This window comes from Protomyctophum parallelum (genome assembly GCF_964188405.1).
Source record: "Protomyctophum parallelum genome assembly, chromosome: 8".
NCBI lineage: Eukaryota > Metazoa > Chordata > Actinopteri > Myctophiformes > Myctophidae > Protomyctophum > Protomyctophum parallelum.
Window position 1 is genome coordinate 4,159,194 of NC_139703.1, and position 15,000 is coordinate 4,174,193.

At 46.0% G+C, this 15,000-nt stretch overlaps 1 protein-coding gene and 1 long non-coding RNA gene across 3 annotated transcripts in view; both read left to right on the plus strand.

The window, feature by feature from the left end:
- Positions 1 to 15,000, plus strand: part of LOC310862765 — a 191,228-nt gene that overhangs the window by 153,561 nt on the left and 22,667 nt on the right. The window lies entirely within an intron of this gene.
- The window catches only part of LOC310862741 (retinoic acid receptor gamma-A-like), a 53,515-nt gene that overhangs the window by 18,523 nt on the left and 19,992 nt on the right, over positions 1 to 15,000 (plus strand). Inside the window, exon 1 of one of the 2 annotated variants that reach the window (XM_083770807.1) lies at positions 2,474 to 2,598. The exons of the other annotated variant lie outside the window; for it this stretch is intronic. The gene's annotated coding sequence lies outside the window, so the exon portion shown is untranslated. Of the gene's footprint in view, positions 1 to 2,473; positions 2,599 to 15,000 lie in introns of those variants that run through there. 2 annotated transcript variants of the gene reach the window in all.

The following is a 15,000-nucleotide window of genomic DNA, read 5'->3' on the forward strand; positions in this document are numbered from 1 at the left end:
TGACTTTTTTGATTACGTTGGTGGCCATTTTATCACCGTAAAGATTAGCCTCCAGGATGGAACCTAGGTAGGTATTCATCTTTCCGTGTGATAATATTGTCACCCACTCTAACCAAGAAGCCATCTGTCTTGCTGAGATTAGAATTCAATTACATTTGAATAAATTGCTGCAAAGGGTTCACATCAGATGAATGCGATACTTCAGAATACTGCTGGCGATTGTATCAACAGTTTACACCAAGCTTTGTAGAAATGCATGAAATGAAGAAAAAAATGCAATTTGTTTTAAGTTTAAGAATATATAGTCTTCCCAGAGTTTGTCTTATTGTTGTATTTGTGTTTCACTGAGGTTATAAATAAGGTTTAGTTTTAAACACTCCATCTTACCCCTTACAGCTAAAGTAATTTAGACGAAAAAAACCTTTTGCTATTAAAAAAAAACCTTTTGCTATTTAAAAAAACCTTTTAAAGTAGTTCAACTAGCCGATCTACATTGAAACATTGTGAGCTTGTAGATCGGCTATTTGAACTATTTTAAAGTTTTTTTTTTTAAATGGTAACAAATGGCAAATTATGGATAAGGGGTAAGGGGTGGCGCAATATTTAGGGCTGTATTTTATGCTCTTCTGCCACTCAGAATAGCCAAATGACATTGGTCACGCCTCCAGGTCTTTAGTTTACTCAAGTTAGGGAATAAGACCTGGTACTTAAGACACGCAAAATACAGCCCATGTGTTTAGTGTTTAATATAGTATGTCACGTCAGGCAGTTCTACCTTCAACCAGCAGGTGTCCTCCTACCAGGCACCATGTGTAGAACAGAGAGGGGGGGGGGCACTGGTGTACACTATGTTACATATGTACATTTATACACACACACCAGCAAGTACAGTACAGTACAGTACAGTACAGTACAGTACAGTACAGTACAGTACAGTACAGCACAGCACAGCACAGCACAGCACAGTACAGTACAGTACAGTACAGTACAGCACAGTACAGTACAGTACAGTACAGTACAGCACAGTACAGCACAGCACAGTACAGTATAGTACAGCACAGTACAGTACAGTACAGTACAGCACAGCACAGTACAGCACAGTACAGTACAGTACAGTATGGGGTCTACTGTAAATGTGGTAACACTTAGTTAGGTCCACAGAGCAGCAGGTTATGGTATGCACAGAGAGAGAGAGAGAGAGAGAGAGAGCAACAGATTACAGGCAAGAAGACACTGTTTGCAGTATATTATGTAACACTTATATATACTGTACTCTACCGTACTGAGAAATAATACATATTATTACTATCTCTATCTCTGTCATGGTCGCTTTATCAGAGAGAGAGAGAGAGAGCTAGAGAGAGAGAGAGAGACATAGACAGAGAGAGAGAGAGCAACATTATTGCGTGACGTGAGGAGGAAAGAGGAAAAAGAAAATAATGGGGAGGGGGGAGGAGGGGGGGGGGGGGTCAGTATTTGTTTTCATTTTTTTTGCACAATATGAAATATGAAGAGGATAGCATTAACATGGTGTGTGTGTGTGTGTGTGTGTGTGTGTGTGTGTGCTGCCTGGCAGGGAGGGAGGGAGGAGGGGATAGGCTTGTTCTGCAGCCAATCAAATGCAGTGGGCCCGCCCCCTTTGCTTTTGTGACCCCTCCCCTCCTCCTCTGAACATGCAGTTCAGTGTGTGTGTGTGTGAGAGAGAGAGAGAGAGAGAGAGAGAGTTTAGATCAGTTACAGCAGTTCGAGGGTGAGAGAGAGAAGCTCAACATCAAGAGAGAGAGAAGGAAGGAAGCTCTGCTGCCTGCCCAGAGAGAGAGACAGACAGACAGACAGACAGACAGACAGACAGACAGACAGACAGACAGACAGACACCTGGGTCTGTTTTGGAGCAGGTCAGAGCAGAGCTGCTGATCAGGACAGCAGCAGCAGCAGCAGTAGAGTGTATTAGAGTGTAGAGTAGAGTGTAGTCACCGTGTGGGAGGAGAACCACCGCTGTCTGGCTGGGCTCCAGCAGCTTGTCAACGCTCGGGGGCTTTGGAGCTCAGCGGGGTAAACAACACAGAGAGGAGAGGACTATAGGAGAGGACTACTGTGGTTCCTCAGGCCTTGGAGCTCAGTGTGGTGAACAACACAGAGAGGAGAGGACTAGGAGAGGACTACTGTGGTTCCTCAGGCCTTTGGAGCTCAGTGTGGTGAACAACACACAGAGGACTAGGAGAGGAGAGGACAGGACTGTGGTTCCTCGGGGTAGTGTGAGACCTCTCAGAGGACTAGGAGAGGAGAGGAGACTGTGGTTCCTCGGGGCAGTGTGAGAGCTCTCAGATCTTCCGCCCTGGCTCTGTTTGAGAGGAGTATGTTTGACTGCATGGAGGCCCTGGGGCTGGTGGCCCCCAGGCCGCCCGGCGGGGGCCTCTTCGACGTGCCCGGAGGAGGGGGGCACCACCCGGGGGTCGGGGGGCCCCACCACCACCACCACCTCCACCACCACCACCACCAAGGAGGGGGAGGGGGGGGCCTCGGAGGAGGCAAGACCACCCCGTACTTCTCCCCCGGCCTGGACCCTTTCGCCTGGGCCGGCACGGCCAGCGTTCAGTGTGAGTAAAAAACTATTAGTTGTTAGTCTCTGCTCGGCTCGGCTCCCTGCCTGGGGTTCTACGGTCTGTGTGTGTGTGTGTGTGTGTGTGTGTGTGTGTGTGTGTGTGTGCGTGTCTTATCAGAGTGCGGGTGGCGGTGGTGTGTTATCACTAGAGCTCTCTCTCCACAGGAAGGGCCAGATTCCATTGGATTCTCACCCTGCACTGTTTGTTTATGTGCTTAGTGACTTGTGTGTGTGTGTGTGTGTGTGTGTGTGTGTGTGTGTGTGTGCGTGTGTGTGTGTGTGTGCGTGCCTGTGTGTGTGTTATGTGCGTAGTGACTTGTGTGTAATGCCAGAGAGAGAGAGAGAGTTTGGATTTATTCATCGCGAAGCACTGTTTGTTTTCTGTATGAATGACTTGTGACTGACGTGTGAATGTGTGTGTGAGTGTGTGTGTGTGTGTGTGTGCGTGTGTGCGTGTGTGACGTGACGTGTGAATGGCAGGTCTTTCAAACAATGCCCCAGCCCCCCCCTCCCCCCCCCCTCCTTCCTTCAACGCCAAAACAAAAAAACTAAATGTGTTTTCAGAAAATGGCGTTGACGGATTTAAACCGCAAACTACTTTTTTCTAACCCGGGGGGGGGGGGGGGGGGGGGGGATTAGTAGATCTATAAGGTGGCGGAGGCGTGGCGCTGTGACGTGCTGTGAGCTTGTAGATCTGGTATAGTGGGTATACAGATTGATAAGGTTTGTAAAGAATGTAAATGAAGTCAAACCCATGATGTGTATCTGGAGCCATTGTTTCACTCTCAAAGGGTGGTCCGGGGGCCCCTGGGGGGGGGGGGGGGGGGTTCCAGGGGGTCCCCAGCTAACTGAGGGGGTCCCAGGGGGTCACCAGCTAACTCAGGGGGTCCCCAGCTAACTGAGGGGGTTCCAGGGGGTCCCCAGCTAACTGAGGGGGTTCCAGGGGGTCCCCAGCTAACTGAGGGGGTCCCAGGTGGTCCCCAGCTAACTGAGGGGGTTCCAGGGGGTCCCCAGCTAACTGAGGGGGTCCCAGGTGTTCCCCAGCTAACTGAGGGGGTTCCAGGGGGTCCCCAGCTAACTGAGGGGGTTCCAGGGGGTCCCCAGCTAACTGAGGGGGTCCCAGGTGGTTCCCAGCTAACTGAGGGGGTCCCAGGGGGTCCCCAGCTAAATGATGGAGAGTCGGTAACCAAATGGACCCTTATTATAGATCTTTAACACACAAAAAAAACAAAAACAAATGGAGACGTCATTTTACACTCTCAAGAGTTTAATGATCTATTAATTAAATCCATTATCTAATTATCCAAGTCTCCATCAGTTAGCTGGGGACCCCCTGGAACCCCCTCAGTTAGCTGGGGACCCCCTGGAACCCCCTCAGTTAGCTGGGGACCCCCTGGAACCCCCTCAGTTAGCTGGGGACCCCCTTGGAACCCCCTCAAGGACCACTGGTCTATATCACACAGTGGAACTGAAATGAGCCCTTTTTTCTTACTGTCTGATCAAGTGTATTTGTTTGCAATCAATCAGGTATTTATTGCATCGCGGGTCATTTGAAGATAAAGCTCATTGTAGGAGTCTCTCTGTTGTCATGTGAGCCTCAGAGCCGTCTAATAGAAGAGTTAGGACATTGAGGGGGCAGAAACCCAGAGCCGTCTAATAGAAGAGTTAGGACATTGAGGGGGCAGAAACCCAGAGCCGTCTAATAGAAGAGTTAGGACATTGAGGGGGCAGAAACCCAGAGCCGTCTAATAGAAGAGTTAGGACATTGAGGGGGCAGAAACCCAGAGCCATCTAATAGAAGAGTTAGGACATTGAGGGGGCAGAAACCGAGCACTGCTCATGCAGCCTGAACTGTTAGAAATACAGTACATTGTTTTCAACGAGGGCGGCGCAAACAAGAGCTATTTTAGGCAATGTGTGCAACATGACGACTGTTTTAAAGTGTTGTACAGTGACGACTAAAGTCTCTGTAATGTTTATGTTGTACTATTACTAAGAAACAATCTAAAATAAAGGGATTTAAGATCATTGAAGCTGGGCTATTGCCTGGTGGGTCCAATGCATTTCTGCCTACTTCCCGGGCCAGGACTTGTCCCAGTTGGTTGGCCCCCATTCTCAATAGAAGTCTAGGCAGTTTGCGTAACTCTGTCTATATCTAAGGCTCTGGCGAGGCTCAGCCAATAACACTGTGATTAATGTGCAGGAGAGACAGGGCAGGCAAGGTGGGTCGCATTCTTCTGAGAGAGAGAGAGAGAGAGAGAGAGAGCAGATAAACAGACTCGGATTCATGTGTTGTTTTTTATCCGTAGCAGACAGTGTGATCTGATATTAACACACACACACGATGTTATTCAACAGGTGAATGACTAGAGAATCTGTCTTGGAGTAATAGTATATACTGTACAACCATAAGACAGTCCTGATACAACGGGTCTGTCTGTCTGTCTGTCTGTCTGTCTGTCTGTCTGTCTGAGCTGCCCGGACGTGTTCTATGTAGGAGCCAGATGTGTTTGATGGTTTGATGACTCCTGTAATTATTGATCAAGTCTAAACTGGACTTATCTCTGACTGAAATCACTTAGTCACCATATATATCTGGCATTGTCAGACTGTTGCCTCTCGCAATGTCCAAATGATTCCGTCATACAGTCTGGAGCAACGGAAGCTCTGATCATGAGTAAAATATAAATGCTTCCGTCGTACAGTCTGGAGCAACGGAAGCTCTGATCATGAGTAAAATATAAATGCTTCCGTCGTACAGTCTGGAGCAACGGAAGCTCTGATCACGAGTAAAATATAAATGCTTCCGTCGTACAGTCTGGAGCAACGGAAGCTCTGATCATGAGTAAAATATAAATGCTTCCGTCGTACAGTCTGGAGCAACAGAAGCTCTGATCATGAGTAAAATATAAATGCTTCCGTCGTACAGTCTGGAGCAACGGGAGCTCTGATCATGAGTAAAATATAAATGCTTCCGTCGTACAGTCTGGAGCAACGGGAGCTCTGATCATGAGTAAAATATAAATGCTTCCGTCGTACAGTCTACAAAAACAAGCTCTAAAGATATTTTTTAAATATATTTTCGTGAACGGAATGGCAGCTTCCTTACTCTGATTTCAGGAGCTGTAGTTCCAGACTCTATATAACATTCAGGAGGTGTAGTTCCAGACTCTATATAACATTCAGGAGGTGTAGTTCCAGACTCTATATAACATTCAGGAGCTGTAGTTCCAGACTCTATATAACATTCAGGAGCTGTAGTTCCAGACTCTATATAACATTCAGGAGCTGTAGTTCCAGACTCTACTGTAGATTGTGGACTAGTTGTCTGGATAAGTGAGACTAGTCACCTTCGTGTTTATTATCAGGTGTTCACAGTGAGATGATGATGAGGTGATGAGGTCACCATCCTTCTCACCAGGCCTGTTGAAACATGACACGGATCCAATTCACACTTCCTACTGTCAGAACAGTCAAAGACTCTTTACTGTCTGTGACTCTGAGAGTGTGTAACACATGGAACCACATGGACCCCTTACGGGTCTGTGACTCTGAGAGTGTGTAACACATGGAACCAAATGGACCCCTTACGGGTCTGTGGCTCTGAGAGTGTGTAACACATGGAACCAAATGGACCCCTTACGGGTCATTTTGTAAAAAGTGCTCTCAGTCCTATAGAGGTCTTAACGCATTTTGATCGGGAACCCCTTTTGGTGTTAGCATTACGTTATACTTTAGCTATTGAAAAATAGCAGATCTACAAGCTCATAGCGCGCCACCGAGTGGCACACTATGAGCTTGTAGGTCTGCTATTTTAGTAAAATCGAAGAGCGACTGACATAGACTCTCAGTCCTATATAGAGGTCTTGATGCCAGAAGAAGGGGTTTCAGTAGGTTAGGTGGGCCTTTCCCTCTCCCATAAGGAGCCAGGCAGAAGGGGTTTCAGTAGGTTAGGTGGGCCTTTTCCTCTCCCATAAGGAGCCCAGGCAGAAGGGGTTTCAGTAGGTTAGGTGGGCCTTTTCCTCTCCCATAAGGAGCCCAGGCAGAAGGGTTTCAGTAGGTTAGGTGGGCCTTTCCTCTCCCATAAGGAGCCCGGGCAGAAGGGGTTTCAGTAGGGTTAGGTGGGCCTTTTCCTCTCCCATAAGGAGCCCAGGCAGAAGGGGTTTCAGTAGGTTAGGTGGGCCTTTTCCTCTCCCATAAGGAGCCCAGGCAGAAGGGGTTTCAGTAGGTTAGGTGGGCCTTTTCCTCTCCCATAAGGAGCCCAGGCAGAAGGGGTTTCAGTAGGTTAGGTGGGCCTTTTCCTCTCCCATAAGGAGCCCAGGCAGAAGGGGTTTCAGTAGATTAGGTGGGCCTTTCCTCTCCCATAGGAGCCAGGCAGAAGGGGTTTCAGTAGTTAGGTGGGCCTTTTCCTCTCCCATAAGGAGCCCAGGCAGAAGGGGTTTCAGTAGGTTAGGTGGGCCTTTTCTCTCCCATAAGGAGCCCAGGCAGAAGGGGTTTCAGTAGGTTAGGTGGGCCTTTTCCTCTCCCATAAGGAGCCCAGGCAGAAGGGGTTTCAGTAGGTTAGGTGGGCCTTTTCCTCTCCCATAAGGAGCCCAGGCAGAAGGGGTTTCAGTAGGTTAGGTGGGCCTTTTCCTCTCCATAAGGAGCCCAGGCAGAAGGGGTTTCAGTAGGTTAGGTGGGCCTTTTCTCTCCATAAGGAGCCCAGGCAGAAGGGGTTTCAGTAGTTAGGTGGGCCTTTTCCTCTCCCATAAGGAGCCCAGGCAGAAGGGGGTTTCAGTAGGTTAGGTGGGCCTTTTCCTCTCCCATAAGGAGCCCAGGCAGCGGTGTCTGGTTTCAGCCTCTCTGTGTTGTGAATAACCTGCCGACATTTAGAGGCACAATGACATGCAAAGAGGTGTCATTCACACCACTTTGCCGGGCTATTGTTCTCCTCCTCTCTGTGTGCAGACGCATCGCGACCACAGGGCGGCCCGGCTTTCACAAACATGAAGAAGCCATGGAGGCTTTGTCTTCCACACAAGAAGAGCCAGCCATTAAGGCCTTATTTGCTTTTTCTGGTTAATTAGCTAATAACAGATATATGGCTGTGTGTACTTAGTTTAGACAGTTTTTGATTTAGACTAGTCATTGGTTAGACCAGTCGTTAGTCCTACAACTACAACCTATCTCAAACCTCACCCTAAACCCTAACCTCCAACGGGGCAGCACACCTAAACCTAACCTTAACCCATGTCTAACCAATGACTAGTCTAAACTAAGTATGCACCCCATGTTTCTATGTCAGTCGTTATTCGATTTTTTTCAAAATAGCAGACCTACAATATGAGCTTGTGGATCTGCTATTTTTCAATAGCTAAAGCATAACATGATGCTAACACCAAAAGGGGTTCCCGATCAGAATGGTTTAAGAGTGGCAACGTTGCAGAGGAGTGACTTTGAGACCATCCTTGAGTTGGTAAAGGATGGTTAAAACATGTCTGCTGGAGTGGAGAGACTGGATCAAGGCCAAGTTGTAGTGGCATTATGGAGGAGTTGTAGAGGCATTATGGAGGAGTTGTAGTGGCATTATGGAGGAGTTGTAGAGGCATTATGGGGGAGTTGTAGTGTTGGCCCTGTTTTTACATTGTATCTGTCCAAACGTTGTCTTGTTTTACATTGTATCTGTCCAAACAGTGTCTTGTTTTTACATTGTATCTGTCCAAACAGTGTCTTGTTTTTACATTGTATCTGTCCAAACAGTGTCTTGTTTTTACATTGTATCTGTCCAAACAGTGTCTTGTTTTTACATTGTATCTGTCCAAACAGTGTCTTGTTTTTACATTGTATCTGTCCAAACATTGTCTTGTTTTTACATTGTATCTGTCCAAACAGTGTCTTGTTTTTACATTGTATCTGTCCAAACAGTGTCTTGTTTTTACATTGTATCTGTCCAAACATTGTCTTGTTTTTACATTGTATCTGTCCAAACATTGTCTTGTTTTTACATTGTATCTGTCCAAACAGTGTCTTGTTTTTACATTGTATCTGTCCAAACAGTGTCTTGTTTTTACATTGTATCTGTCCAAACAGTGTCTTGTTTTTACATTGTATCTGTCTTGTTTTTACATTGTATCTGTCCAAACAGTGTCTTGTAGATCAAAGGCTATTTGCAAACTGAGTTTGGTAAAAAAGTGACACCTATTGACAACATTAGAGACACAGTGGTCAAGGTGGTTACGTTGTAATTGTTGCTGCCAATGGCGGTAATTTACGCACGCACGCACACACACACACACACACACACACACACACACACACACACACACACACACACACACACACACAGCATGAAGTCACTATTCTCCTGTCACTGTCACATACTGTATCTATCTATCTATCTATCTCTCTCTCTCTCTCTCTCTCTCTCTCTCTCTCTCTCTCTCTCTCTCTCTCTCTCTCTCTCTCTCTCTCTCTCTCTCTCTCTCTCTCCTACAGTGCAGATAGATCCTGTATCTCTAGGCGGTCGGGGGGGTGTGTATGTGTGTGTGGGGGGGTGCATAGGGGAGATTAATCCCTTATTCATGTGGGCTCATTTTACACCATTTGCATTCTGAAAACAAAAGGCCTTGAATTATGCAATTAGAATGTCAAGAGACTCCGTTAAGAGATTAGGCTGACTGGGGGGTGTGTGTGTGTGTGTGTGTGTGTGTGTGTGTGTGTGTGTGTGTGTGTGAGGGGGGGGGGGGGGGGGGGGTTGAGGCAGGATTAACTCTCTCTCTCTCTACCTGGGGTGTCGCTCATTCAGGTGATAATCCTCCTTTCTCTTCTTTAAACTCTGCTCCCCCCCCCTCCCCCCTCCTCCCTCTGCTTCAGCTACAGAGAGCTGAGACCCCCCCCCCCTCCTCCCTGTGTTTACTGAGCTACTTATGAAGGCCAGTCTGGAATAAGAGCTCCTTAAAGTTAAATGAATAGAGATATAAGGAGTCTTTGACTGTTCTGACCTTATAGAGTATATATGAGTAGAGATATAACGAGTCTTTGACTGTTCTGACCTTATAGAGTATATATGAGTAGAGATATAAGGAGTCTTTGACTGTTCTGACCTTATAGAGTATATATGAGTAGAGACACCCAGTGAGGCCAAATGGACACAGTGGCCCAATTTAGCATTGCAGCTGACTGTCATTGTGCACGTTCATGTTATTGTTACTGTTATTGTTATGTCAACACTATGTTTCATACATGAACGCTATGTTTCATACGTGAACGCTATGTTTCATAATTAATTAATTATATCTGATATCGGTCTGTCTGTCTTGTCTGTCTGTCTTGAACACGGAATGTGCTCAGCTGATTGGCTGAGCATGGAATGTGATCTATGATGATAAGAGCTGTCCTCAGTAATGGTCTGTTCTCCTGTATTTGACGTATCACATGTCTTTAAGGTCCTTAGATTATCACTTCACTGTCATCTGGGGACCCCCACCCACCCCCTGTGGGGCCACATGTTGAAAACCACTGTTGTGAAGAGAGACGAGAGAGAGAGAGAGAGAGAGAGAGAGAGCGAAGAGAGAGCATGTGTGTGTATTGTACTTGTGTTTCATTGCTCTGGACAGGACATGAGGGTTCGCTTGGTTTTGTGCCTGTACAAATATCACATACACGCACATGTACAAATATCACAAGCACATCACGGAATGTGGTAAACGCCGTCCAGAGTAGTGGGTGAGTACAGTACACAGTAGTACTGTAAATTATACTGTCTACAGTGGTGAGAGTCCACTGTACAAAGTGTACATAATCTGTGTTTTATTAGTAGCCTACACTGTAAAGTATATCCTACAGTGTGTCTGTGTGTTATTAGTAGCCTACACTGTAAAGTATATCCTACAGTGTGTCTGTGTTTTATTAGTATGCCTACTGACTGTAAAGTATATCCTACAGTGTGTCTGTGTGTTATTAGTAGCCTACACTGTAAAGTATATCGTCTGGCTGATCCAATCCTAGGAGCTTCACTTCTCTCTCTTTCCTCCAAATAATCAACATCTCAATTATCTTTTTTTCTCCATGAAACCAGCATGCATCTCTGCATCTCTGCATCTCTAATAGTGGTAAAAAACCTTTAGTCTTTAGTCCAGAGGTTATCTCTGCATCTCTAATAGTGGTAACAACCTTTAGTATTTTGTCCAGAGGTTATCTCTGCATCTCTAATAGTGGTAACAGCCTTTAGTCTTTAGTCCAGAGGTTATCTCTGCTTCTCTGCATCTCTAATAGTGGTACAAAACCTTTAGTCTTTAGTCCAGAGGTTATCTCTGCTTCTCTGCATCTCTGCATCTCTGCATCTCTAATAGTGGTAACAGCCTTTAGTCTTTAGAGGTTATCTCTGCATCTGTGTGTGTGTGTGTGTGTGTGTGTGTGTGTGTGTGTGTGTGTGTGTGTGTGTGTGTGTGTGTGTGTGTGTGTGTGTGGTGTGTGTGTGTGTGTGTGTGTGTGTGTGTGTGTGTGTGTGTGTGTGTGTGTGTGTGTGTGTGTGTGTGTGTGTGTGTGTTTTGTGTGTGTGTGTGTGTGTGTGTGTGTGATGCGTGCGTGCGCGCGCGGCTGCGTGTGCGTGCGTATGACCTCTGACTAAAATAAAACATTATACTTGACCTCTATGACTAAAATAAAACATTTATACTTGGCCTCTATGACTAGAATAAAACATTAAACTTGACCTCTGACTAAATAAAACATTAACTTGACCTCTGACTAAAATAAAACATTATACTTGACCTCTGACTAAAATAAACATTAAACTTGACCTCTGACTAAAATAAAACATTTGAAAAAGAGAATATTTCACTCACCTGCTCCTTTCGCAAGTTGATGATGTAATTTGTCCATTATGGTCCAACCCTGGACAGGAATGTATGGAATGCATCTGCTAATAAAAAAACTACTTAAGGATAATATGAGCGTCAAAGCAATATTAAAAAAAAAAAAAATATTAGCACGTGCATGTATTCCATACATTCCATAGGGCTGGACCACATATTTATTTAATGAAAGAAATGAAATATTTAAGGTGTCATTTTATTTTAGTTGTAGAAGCCAAGTTAATTGTCTGATTAGCCATGAATGACATCATATAGAGTTTAACCCATTTTAAAATAGCAGATCTACAAGCTCATAGAGCGCCACCGAGTGGCGCTCTATGAGCTTGTAGGTCTGCTATTTTTTCAAAATCGAAGAATGACTGACATAGAAACATAGCTTTTTCTGAAAACTGTCAGGATGTAGAAGACATTTTCAGAATCTGATCTCAGGTCGGAATGAAAACTGTCAGGATGTAGAAGACATTTTTAGAATCTGATCTCAGGTCAGAATGGGTTAACTCATTCAGGACAGGAACCCCTGTTGGTGTCTTACTGTAGCTGTTGAAAAATAGCAGCTCTTTTTTTTTTTTTTTTTTTTTTTATCCCATGATTTTGTAACCCATTTTTCATTCCCTGTGTCAATTATCTAATAATGTGATCCTGGGCTCTACACACCCTCCACCAACCTAGTCCCCATATATGGGGGACAAGGGACTTGAACTCATGCTTCCTTCATGCATGAGGAGTCCAAGTTGCTCCTTTACACCTGACAGGGGGGGGAGTTTCCCTGGTTGGACGTAGCGCGTGGAAGGAACACGTTATTCCAACCAGTTCCTTTCCCCTCCATCAGGCGCCCCGGCTGGCCAGGGGGAGGCAGTCTTTGGTTTCTGGGGGGTCGGCGCCGGCCAAATACAGATCATTTCTGGGGGTCGTTGACATGAAATAGGTGGAGCACCGCTTGAATTTTTGAAACATGAGGTTATACAGAAAAGTGTCGTGATTTAGAAGACATTTGTAGAATGGTCCTCGGGTCTCAGTGTGTGAAGTCGTTTCCATGGAGCTGACGGTGAAGTCATACATCCTGATCACAGAACAGAGTGACTATTAGTTGATTCAATCAGTTGATTGCAATCATTGATTTATTGATCAGCACAGATTGCACTGAATCGCTTCCCACAAAACAACAGTTGCTGCGTGTGTGCGTGTGGTGTGTGCGTGCGTGTGTTGTGCGTCTGTGCGTCAAGTCCAGCGTGTGTGTGTGTGTGTGGGGGGGGGGGGGGGGGGGGGCTTGTGAGCGACCGTGAGGAATTGCTTTAAAACCAACACCTTTTGAAGGTCTCTCTCTCTCTCTCTCTCTCTCTGAGCGAGTCCAGCTTGTCTTTTCTTCAGGTCTTTGTTGTCGTGTCATCACAGCAACCAGCCTGTGTTCCAGCAGCCGTCTCACAAACCAAACCAAACGCTCACATTTGTCACGTTACAACTTCAAAGCAAACAGCCGCCGGTCCGCTCACGCCTTAGCTCTGCTGCGACGCAGAGTTTACTGCCTTAACTCTGCTGCTGTCCGCGACACAGAGTTTACGGCCTTAACTCTGCTGCTGTCTGCGACGCAGAGTTTACTGCCTTAACTCTGCTGCTGTCTGCGACGCAGAGTTTACTGCCTTGCCCTTAACTCTGCTGCTGGTCTGCGACGCAGAGTTTACTGCCTTAACTCTGCTGCTGCCTGCGACGCTTTTACTGCCTTAACTCTGCTGCTGTCTGCGACACAGAGTTTACCGCCTTAACTCTGCTGCTGCCTGCGACACAGAGTTACTGCCTTAACTCTGCTGCTGTCTGCGACACAGAGTTTACTGCCTTAACTCTGCTGCTGTCTGCGACGCAGAGTTTACCGCCTTAACTCTGCTGCTGTCTGCGACACAGAGTTTACCGCCTTAACTCTGCTGCTGTCTGCGACACAGAGTTTACTGCCTTAACTCTGCTGCTGTCTGCGACGCAGAGTTTACTGCCTTAACTCTGCTGCTGTCTGCGACGCAGAGTTTACTGCCTTAACTCTGCTGCTGCCTGCGACGCTTTTACTGCCTTAACTCTGCTGCTGTCTGCGACACAGAGTTTACCGCCTTAACTCTGCTGCTGCCTGCGACACAGAGTTTACTGCCTTAACTCTGCTGCTGTCTGCGACGCAGAGTTTACTGCCTTAACTCTGCTGCTGTCTGCGACGCAGAGTTTACTGCCTTAACTCTGCTGCTGTCTGCGACGCAGAGTTTACTGCCTTAACTCTGCTGCTGTCTGCGACGCAGAGTTTACTGCCTTAACTCTGCTGATGCCTGGGACGCAGCGTTTACTGCCTTAACTCTGCTGCTGTCTGCGACACAGCGTCTACTGAACGCCTGCGCTGCAGTCGCTGCAGTCGCTGCAGTCGCTGCAGCCGCTGCAGTCGCTGCAGCCGCAGATGTTGTACGATCAGCGCTGCCCAAAAGGTAGAAGGTGATCACATGACATGACCCTGAAACATGTATAATTTAAATAGAGGGTAAATATGCACGTGCATAAAGTGAGTGTCATCGTATGAATCTGATCTCAGGTCAGAATGGGTTATAATCAGACCAGTGTGTGTCCAGTGGAAACCTCGTATGAATCTGATCTCAGGTCAGAATGGGTTAATCAGACCAGTGTGTGTGCAGTGGAAACCTCGTATGAATCTGATCTCAGGTCAGAATGAGTTAATGCAATCGGATCAGATGTACTGTGTGGATGTATATATGGGGCTGTCGAGGCCAGAAAGTATTGTTTTTGTCACTCATTAGGCGTTCCTGCATAACTTCCGGGTAACGGTTTTGATGGTGATGTCACGCAGTGTTGTTTTCGTCGACTAAAACGAAGACGAAAAATGTTCGTCGACTACCTTTTTCACTGACAAAAACAAATGGAAACTAAATGAAAACTAAGCTACGATGACTAAAACTAAGACTAAATATACTGACAATTTCGTTCGTAAAAACTAGACTAAAATGTTAGGAAGGGACTAGTGGACAAGAGATCCAGTATAAGTCATTTTACACTTGTTGCATGCCGATAGCCGATCTATAGCCGATCTACAAGCTCACAACGTGTCGCAGCGCGACGCGTTGTGAGCTTGTAGATCGGCTATTTTCAGCAAGTGTAAAAACACTCATTAGGACGGCATCAAGACTCGCCAAAATACATTTCAGTCGACTAAATCAACTGTAGATTTAGTCGACTAAAACTAGACTAACAGACTAAGACATTCCAGGTGACTAAAATGTGACTAAAACTAAATGAAGTTTCAGTCCAAAGACTATGACTAAACTAAAATAGAAATGTGATGCCAAAAACAACACTGATATGAATAGAAACATCTGCCACGTGAATTAAAGGACGACTTTAGTTTTTTTCAACCAAGGTTCATGTTTTAGGTTGTTATTAGAGAAACTATACAAGGTGAATGTTAATTTTCTTTCATTTGCTGCTTTCTTTAGTTTTTGGGATTTTAGCTCTTTTTGACAGGGGGGGGGGGGGGGGGGGGCGGGGGCATTCGAGCATGGGGC